At 52.6% G+C, this 12,539-nt stretch overlaps 1 protein-coding gene across 5 annotated transcripts in view; it reads left to right on the top strand.

The window, feature by feature from the left end:
- SH3BP4 (SH3 domain binding protein 4) overlaps window positions 1–12,539 on the top strand; it is a 93,694-nt gene that overhangs the window by 8,881 nt on the left and 72,274 nt on the right. The window contains exon 1 of one of the 5 annotated variants that reach the window (XM_055082416.1): window positions 448–468. The exons of the other annotated variants lie outside the window; for them this stretch is intronic. The gene's annotated coding sequence lies outside the window, so the exon portion shown is untranslated. Of the gene's footprint in view, window positions 1–447; window positions 469–12,539 lie in introns of those variants that run through there. 5 annotated transcript variants of the gene reach the window in all.

Below are 12,539 nucleotides of genomic sequence, written 5' to 3'. Positions count from 1 at the left end.
CCCCCCCCCCCCCCGCCCCCCCCCCCCCCCCCCCGCCGCAGTTACTCAAGTAATCGTATGTTCATCTTAGAAACCTTAGAAAATGCAAAAGGAGAAAAAAGTTTCATCACTGGAATTCTACCACCCATGGTAACTGCTCTGGGCATTTTTGTGTCTTTCAGGTATTTTCACATGTAAATCTAGACTCTTCCAAACAAAAGAGGATGGTGGAGTGGGAACTTGTTTTTAGTTCACAAGGTACCTGATGTGTAGTAATCCTTCAGTCAGTCATTCATTGTTGAATGAACATTATGCTTTTTATTGAAAATTGTTGACATATCTCCAGATCAATAAGTACAGGTTTGCATCCTGTACTTTGCGTCACCTTTGTTCGGGGATGCGCCCTCTTTAACAAGTCCACATTCATGGACGGTTTCCAGTGACTTTGAAATTATAAACAGCACTGCAGTGAACATCTTTCAAATACATGTAAGTTTCTTCTTCCAATGAGTTTTCTTCTTTTTATCCTTAAAATGTGTAAAGAACTTTGAACTATGTTAACGGTTGGGTGAACCGTATAGTTGCTGCTCAGAAAAGCATGTCCAAAGGGGGTGATATTCAGGAAAGTTCCTCCATCTGTTGAATGAGACTTGGTGAACTTTGAGACCAGTCTTAGCCTTGCTGGGCCTCCTTTGGGGGGACTCGATTTCTGATCGTCAGGAGTGCTGATGATCTCTGCCTTGAGGGAGCTTTGCGGGCAGGGGTTGGAAGCGCACATCTTAATTTTAGGGAGCGCGCATACATGCCAGTTCCAGAAGCAGTAACCTATGGGGGAAACCGTGTGTCCTACAACCTAGGAGATGTTTCTGGTGGACGTCTTCAGGGCTCACTCCTTCCCAGAAGGGGACGAGTCTGATTTCCATGCATTCAGCCTCAAGAACTGTCACTTCAGGCTCCCCAGGGTCCTGTCACCATGGGCGTTGAGTGGTTCGTGGAGCTGCGTCCCTTGATGAGCTGCGGTTTGATCTGGCACACGGTGATGGCCCAGACTTCACTTTTGAGACCTTCGGGTTCATTAAGAGGAGAGAGTACTTAATACCTTCCACTGACGGTCAGGCCTAATTTTGATTTCTAGCTGTGGTCTGGTGTCACAGGACTTCTTCGTTCTGGCAGGAGAGGGAAGCGGAGTCATGGGCGGAGTGTTTGTTGGCCTGTGTCCTGCGTGTGGTTTTGCAGAGGGCCCGGCTGCCTCCTCTGTCTTGGCTCCGAGGTATCCGTTGAGTCATTGTCCACTAATGTTAGATGAGACGGCACTTTTCGGGCTGTCCTTTTGCGCTGGCTGTTGGTTCTGGGTACCAGGTCCACCCCATGGAGTTTTGGGGGGCTTGAGAGCCGGGCCCTCTTGTAACTCTCTGGGACGTTGCCCTGGCCCCTCCCCTCCTTGTTAGCTCGTGTTTGACTTGAACTCATTCATTCCCTCCCTCACGCCGAATCCACTGTGTGCCAGATGGGGGGTGGGGAGTTGGGGGGATGGAGAGACCACCAGGGGTGGCCTCTGTGCAGGGAATCAGCCACCAGTGCCCCGGGAGAGGAGGTCAGGGTTCCCCGGGTGTGCTGGGGTTCGGGACTGGCTCCCCAAAGAAGCCCTACTAAGTAGGGGGACTGGAAGCAATGGGGTGGTGCCCACGGTGGGGGACTTGGGGGCAGCGGGTGATTGTGAGCGCCAGGAACCGATAGGGGTGCCGGCTTTCTGGGAGCACCTGGTGGGGATGCGAGAGGCAGGTGGCAGGTGGCTGGAAGGGCGGGTCCTTCTGGGCTTCGGTCAGCTTTGAACTTTTACCTCAGGCCACCAGGAAGACGATTACACGTGTGAACCTCACTTGCAAGGGGCCCGGGAGGTGAGCTGATAACCGTGCCTCCCTCTCACAGCCCTGATGCCCCGCAGCTGCCTTGGGTTCCCCTCCCGGGGGTCCTGGCGCCCCACTCTGCGACCCACGCGGGGCACCTCTCCCTCCTGACCTGTTGTGAGAGTCTCATAGAATCGTCCGATGGATTAAATGACCACCCTGTTCAGTTTTAAGAGTTACACTTCTTTCCCAAAATGACACTTAGAAACTGAGCCGTCCGTCGGGTCGTTAAAAGAGTCCCAGCGTCGTATAGTCCAGAAAGGAAAAGGTGCTGATGAAGACGTGGAGATTTTCCAGATAAAACAACATCAGAGGGACCCAGTGAGACAGATCAGAGCACCTTTCCCTGGTCAGTTGAGTCCCTGGCAGTCTCTGAGCGTGGCTGTCCCTCCAGGACACGGCTCGGGATCCCCCCAGGACACGGCTCGGGATCCCCCCAGGACACGGCTCGGGGTCCCCCCAGGACACGGCTCGGGGTCCCCCCAGGACACGGCTCGGGGAGCACAGGCAGGGCGAGTCCTGGTTTTCCTCGTCAGGTTGCAAAACTCACCGGGCCGGGCAGTCATTCCCCTCCTGACATCCCCCTTCTCTACCCCACTTGAGTTGGTCGCTGCAAAGTGGGAGCTTTGCTGGCCTTCTGGAGGATCTCTGTGTTTAACCCACATTAACCTGGCTAAGCCTGTGTCTACTTCTGCGGGAAAACTTCAGTCCGGCCTCCTGCTGCAGCCAGACAACCAGCTGTCCTCAACTTGCTCGGGGTAGCACCGTGACTTTATCAAGGTTAGAAGGGACAGAACGGAAAGCTGGAAAATGATGTCATAAACACCGCTTTTTTGGTCCTTAGTGGAATTGTCAAGAAGTTGGCTGCTTGCTAAATTGAGGGTCATTATTATTCTGGAAAGAAGCGGGGTTATTTTGATGAGCAGGAAAATGGAAAGAATAGCAGTGATTCCCTTGGGGATCCGGTGCTGGCAGCCTGAGAGTAACAGGTGAGTAAGGCATTCAGGACAAAGTGCCGATTTACGGCTTAGCAGATGATTGTAAATTAGGCATTAAGGGGAAAACTTGAGCATGTGTGACTTGGAATATGTCAGGTTGTTTGTGGTTGTCCTTTGCCTTCAGGTTTTCCTGCTGGGAATTGCAGATAGGCAGCTCTGGAGAGCTTGCACACAGGGCTGGAAGGGAGTGAACAGAAATGGTTCGGGTGTGAAAATTGGTGGGCAGGTCTGGGGCTGTCATCTCCCGCCCAACCGCACCCCCCTCCGTTGTCTTTAACAAAACAGAGTAAACTGTAAATTTAACATGTTTTGGGGAGAAAGAGGAGAAATGGCGGCTAATATTTGTAAAACACCTACAGGCAGTCAGTATACCAGGTCCTCTCACTTACACGTGACATCCTCCCAAAACGCAGAGGGGTAGGTGGCATTGTTCACATCTTACCGATGAGGAAACTGAAACCAAGAGGATAGTTATTGTGTGTCCAGGGACACAGCGAGTATCGGAATATATACTTTTATGCGATCTTTATGCCTGGATATTAACCGAGGGGGTTATTTACCCAAAACATGAATGCCCGGCCTTACGTGCAGCTGTCCCACTGTGGATACGTGGACTGTTGGAGTGGGAGGGTTAAGTGCATTGAAAATGACAAAACCAGACGTTGCCCTGGAGGGTATTCATTCACGAGCACCTGTCCGATCACTTCTCGCCCCTGTGAGCCCGTCTTAGACACCGGCATCGTTTTCAACGTTATATCGACTCTTTCTCACATCCTGCATTTGAGGATGCCCGTGCCTTGACTCTCTTATCTTGCTTTGAATTACAAGCATACTCAGAAACTTCGGAAATAGTTCTTTTCATTGGTGGCAAATAGTGCCTGTATCAAACTAATGTAAACATTGCCCGTCTGTGGAGAAAGCATACATGCTCTCCTTAACAAAGCTAACATTATTCTTGATAATAGGGGTAGTAAAAAAAAATATGTAATCCCACTTTGCTAACAAACTGTGTTTACGTATCCCCTCTCCTTTGGGTCCTTGTCTGGCGTTCTTGCATGGCACCTTTATGCTGTGCTCATAATGATGGTAATAATTAGGACACCGGTAGCATATGCCGTATGCCAGCCAACGTCTTCAGCATTTTACCTCTAAACTATTCATCTTTCCATCCTATGATGGGAGGGACTCTTAGCATGTCTGGATCACAGGGAAGCTAGGGTGCCAAAGGGGAAGGGACTTGTCTGACCCATGAGTGCAGAAGCCAGGATTTGGGTCTGAGCCATCAACTTTTACCTGTTCTGCCCCGCACCGGGGGCCAGGTCTCCCCCAGGCAGGGAAATCCTGGGGCCAACAAGGTGCTTATGGGAACCAGGCTGGGAGCGGGGGGCGGGGGGACGGGTCAGGGAACGTGAGGTGTCAGGTGAGATGAGGATGGGCAGGTAACAGCCAGGTGGCTCGTCTGATGGGGACGATTCCCGACCCCCAGCCAGAGCCAAGGCTTGAGCACAGGAGAGAGACCTTAATGCTGGGGTGGGCGGGGGGTGGAGCTGGGCAGGAAGGGGGGGGGGTCTTAATCTCCCCCCCACCCACCCACTGCACTGTCACACTTGGCACACATGTGAGCCCTCCTGCTGTGGCCCAGTCCTCTCCTGCCTCCTTCAAAGCTGTCGTTTATCCAGATCTGCACCCATCAGGCCCTATGCCAGACACTCGGTCAAGGTGTCTTCATGACTGTGCGTGGTAAATGTTTTAAAGGTAAATCTTTGTACCTAAAGAGCTTGTACTCAAGTAACTCTGTTGTATGGTGCTTTTCTGATTAACCATGACATGTTCAACTAAGAATTAGTGCAGTATGGGAAGCTTCCTACTTACCGTCATGGTGCCTCCGGTTTTCCTGCCTGCCAGCCATGGAGGAGCCCCACTGGACTTGGCTCTGTCAAGCGAGGGCGGCCATCGGGTCCTCTGGGACCCATCCATCCATGGCTGATGGGATGAAAGTTGGGCTTTGGTCCACCAAGGGATCTGGGACCCCGGTTACCTTGGTGACCACAGTGATGACTGATGAAAGGTTCCAGATCTTGCCTCTTTGGCCGCTCGAACTCATGGGGGAATATTTGGAAGTAGCAACATCAGTAGAACCATTGGTGGGCCGTGGGGCGGGTGGGTTTACTGTGGTGTTTCCGTGATGGGGTGCTCTGGAGAGGCACCTGAGTGCCTGGCGCCAGGTGGACCCCGGTGCTGTCCTTGTTGTTTCTAAGGCGTCTCTCGTTTTTATTTTAATATCCTCTTTAACCCAAGAGTTATTTGTTTAAGTATTTAATTTTTTTTCCTTGTCTATTTTCCCCTTTTTCCTCCCTCTCACTTTCTAGTTAACTTCTGGTTTGACTGCATTGGGGCCAGGGGCTGTCCCATACAGTTTTCTAATTTGGAGAGTCTTTTGGGTTTCAAGAATGCTTCTGAGTGTTTGCGAACGTTCCTTGCATTTTCTCCAGGACGTGGAGGTGGAGGTGGATGTGGATCATTTAAATGATGCTCGTTGATTATGTTATGTTTCACGTTGTAACCGGATGATGCCGTGTCTGCTGTGCTGTCAGATTCGAGGGCCGGGCTCCTGTTTCCCGACGTGACTGCGGTTTTGTCAAGTTCTCTGGATCAACTCTAGCAGCTTCTCCTTCGTACATGTTAGTTGTTCTTTCAGCATAATTGGATCTTTTGATCGCTTCACCATTTTGTCAATCAAAAAATGCTCTTGTGTGTGTGTTCAGTGTATGTGGCCTGAATTTTACCTTTTCTGACACTGCTTTACCGTCACCCCTTCCGGGTCATTTTCAGATGTGTTTCACGCAGAGATAAGTGCTTCTACTCACTGGGTTAGAGCCCCTTCCTGGATGATTCACGTTTGGTGTAGTAAGTCACACGCTTGGTTCCCTTGCTGCCCTGTTCCTTGAAGGGCTTGCTTCTCGGGTCCTCTTGCTGACTGTGGTTTGGAAGGTAGGCCCGTGGCCGGTGGCTTAGTTACCTTCACTGAAAAGGAGAAATTCCTGCTGTAAGTGCTTGGTGCGTGTTGAGAGCCGTGTCAGGACTCGGGTCGGCTGCTCCCCGGACAAAGCGAGCGTTTCGGCCAGGCTTCCTGCCCCAGGTCCCCTCTTCCCAGGGTCCACAGGCGCCGTTTTCCTCCTGTGATGTTGCCTCGGTGGTGCTGCCAAGTTCTCTGGTTCTCTAATCAGTTGGGGTTTGCAGTCTTGAGTGTGGTTTGATTTTGTGTGTGTAACACTTGGATCTGGCGATGACTGAGGTGCAGTCAGAGTCTGGCCTGTAGACTTACGGGGCCCCCTCCCCAGCGCTCGGTCCCTTCTCTGTGTCTGGTAGGTTGTGTGTTGTCACGTGGACCGTGGGTTTCGGTGGGACCCCGTAGTCACATGCACCGGCTGCTGGCCTCAGTTGTGCCTGGTGTGGCTCTGTGACCTGCCTTTGCCCGGGAGGCCGACCCCCTCCTGTTCTTGCTGCTCATTCCTTGGTTCCCTCAGCAGACACGCCTGGCGGCTTCAGCGTGCCGGACACGGTTCAGCCATGACCTTTGCCCTTTGCCAAGAACTGAGAACCCAAGCTGATCATGTTTCTTCCTGACCTGCACACTCCGAGGCCTTCCTGGTTTCACAGAGTAAGCCTGACCTTTTCAGCACGGCATTGGGTCTGGCAGGCCGGCCTTCGAGCTTTCTGTCTGGCCTGCCCGTCTCTGCAGCTGCCCGCTGGTCCCTGAGATGCCACAGGGGTCCCCAACCTGATGCGTGTGGACCTTCCTCCTCAGGCCTTCAGGCTAAATGTCACACACTCTCTCTCACTCTCACTCACTGTAACCCCTGGTGTCTTCCTGTTTTAGCTCCAGCTACGTTGGTCACAACAGTCGCAATCATTGGTATAGAGGACTGGCCTGGATGCCATCCTTCCTTTGCTCCTGAACTTAAGGGGGGGTCTTGGTGAATCTCCGTACCTCAGCTGGGCTTCTCTCGTTCTCCGAGCATCACGTTCACCAGTGAGGGTCGCTCAGGTCCCTCCCTTAGAGTCAGTTGGCCTTGGGCTGGGCCCCTTGCATCCTTCGTTTTAAAAGCATCCTAGGTGACTCTGCGCCCAGCTTAGAGTGACCCCTCTTGGAACCCATGTCGTGAATGGTATCATTCCTTAGATGATGGTTTTTCAAAAACAGCGCTGTGCTTATTAAATTGTTTTATTGTAAGAATAGAGTGCTTTTGTAACAATTCCAAATATTACCGACACCTGGCAAGTGAAAAGTGAGTCACTCGTCCCCACTGGAGCAGGCTGTGTCTCTGCTTTTAACAAGCTTCCTCGGGCTAATTCCATTGTGTTGTGGATTCTTCTGCCGGACCCGTATCGCTCAGGTTTCCGAGTCTGTATTCCCAAGTGGGGTTTAGGTATAGTTTCCTTTTTTGTTTGTTAGCTTTAGGGATTAGGATCACTTTTTGCCTCGTAAAGCGACTGGCAAGGAGACTTTTTAAAATTTTTTTAGTTTTATTTATTTTTTTTTTGCGGTACGCGGGCCTCTCACCGCCGTGGCTTCTCCCGTTGCGGAACACAGGCTCCGGACGCGCAGGCTCGGCGGCCACGGCTCACGGGCCCAGCCGCTCCGCGGCACGTGGGATCTTCCCGGACCGGGGCACGAACCCGCGTCCCCCGCATCGGCAGGCGGACGCGCAACCACTGCGCCACCAGGGAAGCCCCGAGACTTTTTTTTAAACTGCTTTAGACCTATCTTGTGGGGCACCAGGCCCCAGTGGAAAGGAGTTAGATGTGTGTTGCTGCAGGGCGTTGCCAGACTCAAGTTCCAGAAACTACGTGAAGAAAACAAAAGAGGCTACTGTATAGGACCTCCCTCTCTTTTTAAAAATTCTATTTATTTTGAATTGTGGTTTAAAAAAAAAAAAAACCTAGTAAAAAGTTTACCATCTTAACAGTTCTTTAAAGTGTACAGTCGAGTATTGTCAATTGTATTCACGTGGTGGTGCAACAGGTCTTTAAAACTTTTTCCTCTTGGAAAACGGAAACTTACACATTAAACTTTTCCCCATTTCCCCCTCTGGCCTAGCACCACCTGATAACTAACCACCGTTCTACTTTCTCTTTCTGTGAATTTGACTCTTGTCCACAGCCCATATAAGTGGAATCGTATAGTATTTGTCTTTTCGTGACTGGTGTTTATTTCACTTATAATGTCCTCAAGGTTCATCCAGGTTGTAGCACGTGACCACTGCCTTCCTTCTTAAGGCTGGAAGGTACTCTGATATATGGAGAGACCACAATTTGTTTATCCATCCCTCTGTTCTTGGACATTTGTTTTGTACCTCTTGGCCATTGTGAATGATGCTACTGTGAATGTGGGTGGGCAAATATCTCTTCGAGATGCTGCTTTCTCTTCCTTTGGGTAGATACCCAGAGAGGGGGTTACCTTATCATAGGATAGTTTTATGTTTAACTTTTGGGGGATCCTCCATACCGTTTTCCACGGCCGTTGTACCAGTTTACATTCCCACCAAGGCCGCACAAGGGTTCCAGTTTTTCCGTTCTCGTCCACACTTGTCAGTTTCTGGGTTTTTTTGCCCGTAGCCAGCCTAAGGGGTGTGAGGTGACAGCCCATGGTTTTGATTTGCATTCTCTAAAGATTAGTGGTACTGAGCATCTTTTCATACGCTTATTGGCTTAGCCTGCCCTTTTTAAACAGTATTTAGTTAGATTTTCTTGAAAGTGTTTTTGAGGAGCCTTTTTCTTTATAGGTACTTGTGGTAAAAATGAAAACTCGAGTGAACTGATGTAGATTTTGAGGGATTCTCCCACGTACATGTGCTGGGGGAGCTTATTTCTGAATAGACGATTTAGAAGGAGGAGTTCCTTGTGAAAAGTGGGCACACCCCCTCTCCCGCCCGCCTCTTCCCCGCCTTCATCCCAGAAAGCCACGTTCCCCTTTGCAGGTTGTTTAAAGAGTCGATACAGTTCAAGTGCGTTGTGATGAATGACACCTGTAAAACACGACTGTCACCCTGTAGACGTGAAATGTAAGAATTGAAGCCACCCAGTGCCTCTAAAGAGGGGCCATCGGTTGTCTTCGCTGTTTCTTTACAAGTAATCCATGCTTATCACAGATTTAGAAAATACAGCCTGCAGAAGAAATGAAAAGTCACCTGACTCCCTGTCACCCCATCACTGTCACATGGATGTGGTGTTAGAAACGGGGTCATTCGTGCTCAGTCCTGCAGCCTGCTTTTTTCACTCGGCAGCTGTGAGGAACAGCGTTGTCTGGCCACACCGATGTCACCCATGCCATGCGGCTCCTTAGCTGTCCCTGGGACGAGTTGAGTGCCGCGGCCTGAGGAGGTGATGTCAGCACTTCTTCACGACCCCTGCAATGACTGAAAGCAGTAGCTCACCCACTCCTGTGCATTCTGGTTTGGACATCTCCCTCCCAGCCTCGCTGCGTGAGGTGGAATTGAAGCAGGCGTCCTCCGGCAGGAGAAGCACCTTCACGCTGCAGATCGGTAGTTTCAGTGCTCTGTTCCGAAATGGAGCCAGCAAGGAGCTGTCTCCTCACTGCCTGTTCTGCGGTGGCACCAGGCTGAAAGTGATTCCAGCTTCCGGGGAAGAAATGCACGTTACACACCCTCTGGGACGGTGAGGCTGCCTCACCCCTTCAGCTGGACGCTTTCCGGAGACCCCCTCCTTTTTCTGAAGCCTGAATTTGGGGGCTGTATCTCGCACTGCCCACACGGAGTGCGAGCCAATCTCGAAGTGCTTTTCCTGCGTCCACTTTGGTAGGTGTGGTTTGGAACCTTCGAGAAGGAACGTTTTCACTTGCCTCAGTGGGTCAGCTCCTCACCTGGGGGAAGGTCAGTTGGAGATTCGGGAAAGGCGTGAGCTGGATCCTTTGCTGCCCCCTGAAATGTGCAGTGTGGGGGGTGGGTAGGGTGGGCGGCCCTGTGGACTCGCAGCCCTTGGCTGACAGTTAACCTGAAATGCAACCCTGGGTTTGCCAGGCCCGTTGGAGCCCAGAAGCTTCTGGAATCTTTAGCTCCACTTGGCCCTGCCTCGATGGGCTGGCCCTTCAGCTGCTCCGCGAGGCTGGAGCTCCGTTCCCTCGCTGCATGGACCAGCTTCCTTAGCTCAGAAAGAGCGAGGGGTTCATGCCCAGCACAGCTGCTCCGGCTTCTCTGTACCCCCCCACCGGCTTCCCCGTTCACTGGCAGGTATTGGGTTGCTTTTGGCCGCTGGGTGGGAGGAGGGGCGGGAATTGGGTGGCTCTGAGCCAGTCTGTGTGTGCCCACCCTGGGGCATATGCAGCGCATCCTTAACCGCTCAGGCCTGCCGCCCGAGACATGTGGCGATTTGTGACGGGGATCATCGTAAAACTTAACCCCGATGACAGGGGCGCGTGGAGGGTGCCTGGCTCACGTCTCAGCCCGGCTGGTAGCTGCCTGGCACCCCGAGGAGACAGGGCAGGGACAGGGGTGTGTGTTGGCGGGGGGCGTGGTGATTTCTTGGGACGGGCTCGGTGCGGAGCTGGACGTGCCTGCCAGTGTCCAGCAGCTCTGTTTGGAGAGCTCCTCGGGAGCAGGGAGCTTCGTTTGGGTTGGCTTGTCTTCCCCAGCAGGAGTCCTTCCAGCCTGTGAGCCCCGGGGCAGCGCAGCACTGAGCCCTTTGCCCGCAGCTGCTGCCCCTTGTCACTTTCACAGTTGGAAAAACTTCCCTGGGGAAGTTCAGTCACCTGCCAAGGCCACCGTGGCAGACCTGAACCCAGACATCCTGCTGCCCCCGGGCTTGGGGCCCCTTCCGTCCAGGGCCTGAATTCCATCCTGTAACCAGCTTTCACCTTCCCTCGCCTGGAGGCTCATGCCTGGTTCTAGAATCCCACCTAGGAAGCAGGCACTGGGAGCGTCTTCATTCAGCGTTTGGGGAAACCGAGGCATCAAGAAGTTCCCCCAAACTTTGAGGGTCAAAAATCGAACAAAAGGGCTTCCCTGGTGGCGCAGTGGTTGAGAGTCCGCCTTCCGATGCAGGGGACGCGGGTTCGCGCCCCGGTCCGGGAGGATCCCACGTGCCGCGGAGCGGCTGGGCCCGTGAGCCGTGGCCGCTGAGCCTGCGCGTCCGGAGCCTGTGCTCCGCGACGGGAGGGGCCGCAACAGCGAGAGGCCCGCGTACCGCAGAAAAAAAAAAATCGAAGGGAAGTGGTTTGCCTTGGAGCCTTCTCTCTTCCCTCCCCACCCCCCAGCCACTTTGCTGCTTCTCTTCCAGAAAGCAGCTAAAAGAGGATGTGTCTCTTTCCTCCCGTCTCATCCTCGGGGATGCTCCACCCAAAGTTTCCAGGTCGCACACAGACGCTGAGCAATTCTCTAAACTGATTTATGACTCCAGAGCACAGGAGTCTGGGGCAGAGTTCAGCGTCAGGGACAGTGTATGTCCCCATACACGCCGACGCCTCCTAGGGTTCGGGGCCCAGCTCTCACCCAGTGACCCCTCTGAAGGACGCCCACAGACTTGAGGGACCCCTCATCAGGTAATCCATCCATCTGTGCGGGGGGGGGGGGGGCGGGTCCCCCGGGTCACCTGGCCAGGTATGTATAAAGGCCCAAACAGGACAGGTGGTATTTGGGCCCTTCTCCCAGAAATTGCTTTTTTATAAATACAGGCCAGGTTTTCACCTCTATTTCTTTATCCAGCCTCTCAGGTTGTGACTTCCTGTTGATGTTATAGTCACCTGAAAGTTCTGAGTCACCAACTTAAATCCTTAGGAGACTGGAGGGCAGTGTGCGTGCGGTTGAGAGGCCTTTACGTAGAGTTTCCTGCAGCCATGCTAGGCCTTTGTTCTCTTGCACTCGGGCTGAGCACTTCTGTTGCTTGTTTTATAATAAATAGAAAAGCTTGTATTTTTTGCCCTTCTGGCTGGCAACGGATATAGGGGGCTCTTTCAGCAGAGGAGGCGGGAGGGGCCTGGAGAAGGGGGTTCATAGAGGCCAGGCCAGGCGACCAAGGTCAACATCATCGGTATTAAGTCCCGTTGACGGTACGTGCCCTTGATACGGTGTGATGAGGGAACTTCACCTCCGCCCCCTTCCTCCCCTGAATCCACAAACCTAGTCTCACCATGAAAAATACCATCAGACACATTGCAGCTGAGGGACACTTACAAACTACCTGCCTGGTCTCCTGCTCCAAACTGTCAAGGTCGTGGAAAACAAGGAGCGTCAATGGAATTGTCGCAGCCCAGAGGAGCCTCAGGAGAGACAGGGCTACGTGCCATGTGGTACTTGGATGGGATCCTGGAGCAGAAGAAGGACATTAGGGAGAAACTGAGGGAATCTGAACAAAGAACAGACTTTAGATCGTCATAACGTGTCATCCTCATTCGTTGGAGAACGGGCTGTCCTAGTACACGATTTAATCATTGGGAAATTAGGTGTTGGTTGGCATATGGTAATGCCCTGTGCCGTCTTTTCTATAAATCTAAACCTATTCTGAAGGAAAGTGTATTTTAGAAAAGAGACAAAACAGTGGCAAGGGGCTTCCCTGGTGGCGCAGTGGTTGAGAGTCCGCCTGCCGGTGCGGGGGACGCGGGTTCGTGCCCCGGTCCGGGAGGATCCCACGTGCCGCGGAG

This window comes from Physeter macrocephalus, unplaced genomic scaffold (genome assembly GCF_002837175.3).
Source record: "Physeter macrocephalus isolate SW-GA unplaced genomic scaffold, ASM283717v5 random_114, whole genome shotgun sequence".
Classification (NCBI taxonomy): domain Eukaryota; kingdom Metazoa; phylum Chordata; class Mammalia; order Artiodactyla; family Physeteridae; genus Physeter; species Physeter macrocephalus.
Note: the sequence above shows the minus strand (reverse complement) of the source record. Positions and strands in the feature narration are given on the sequence as shown.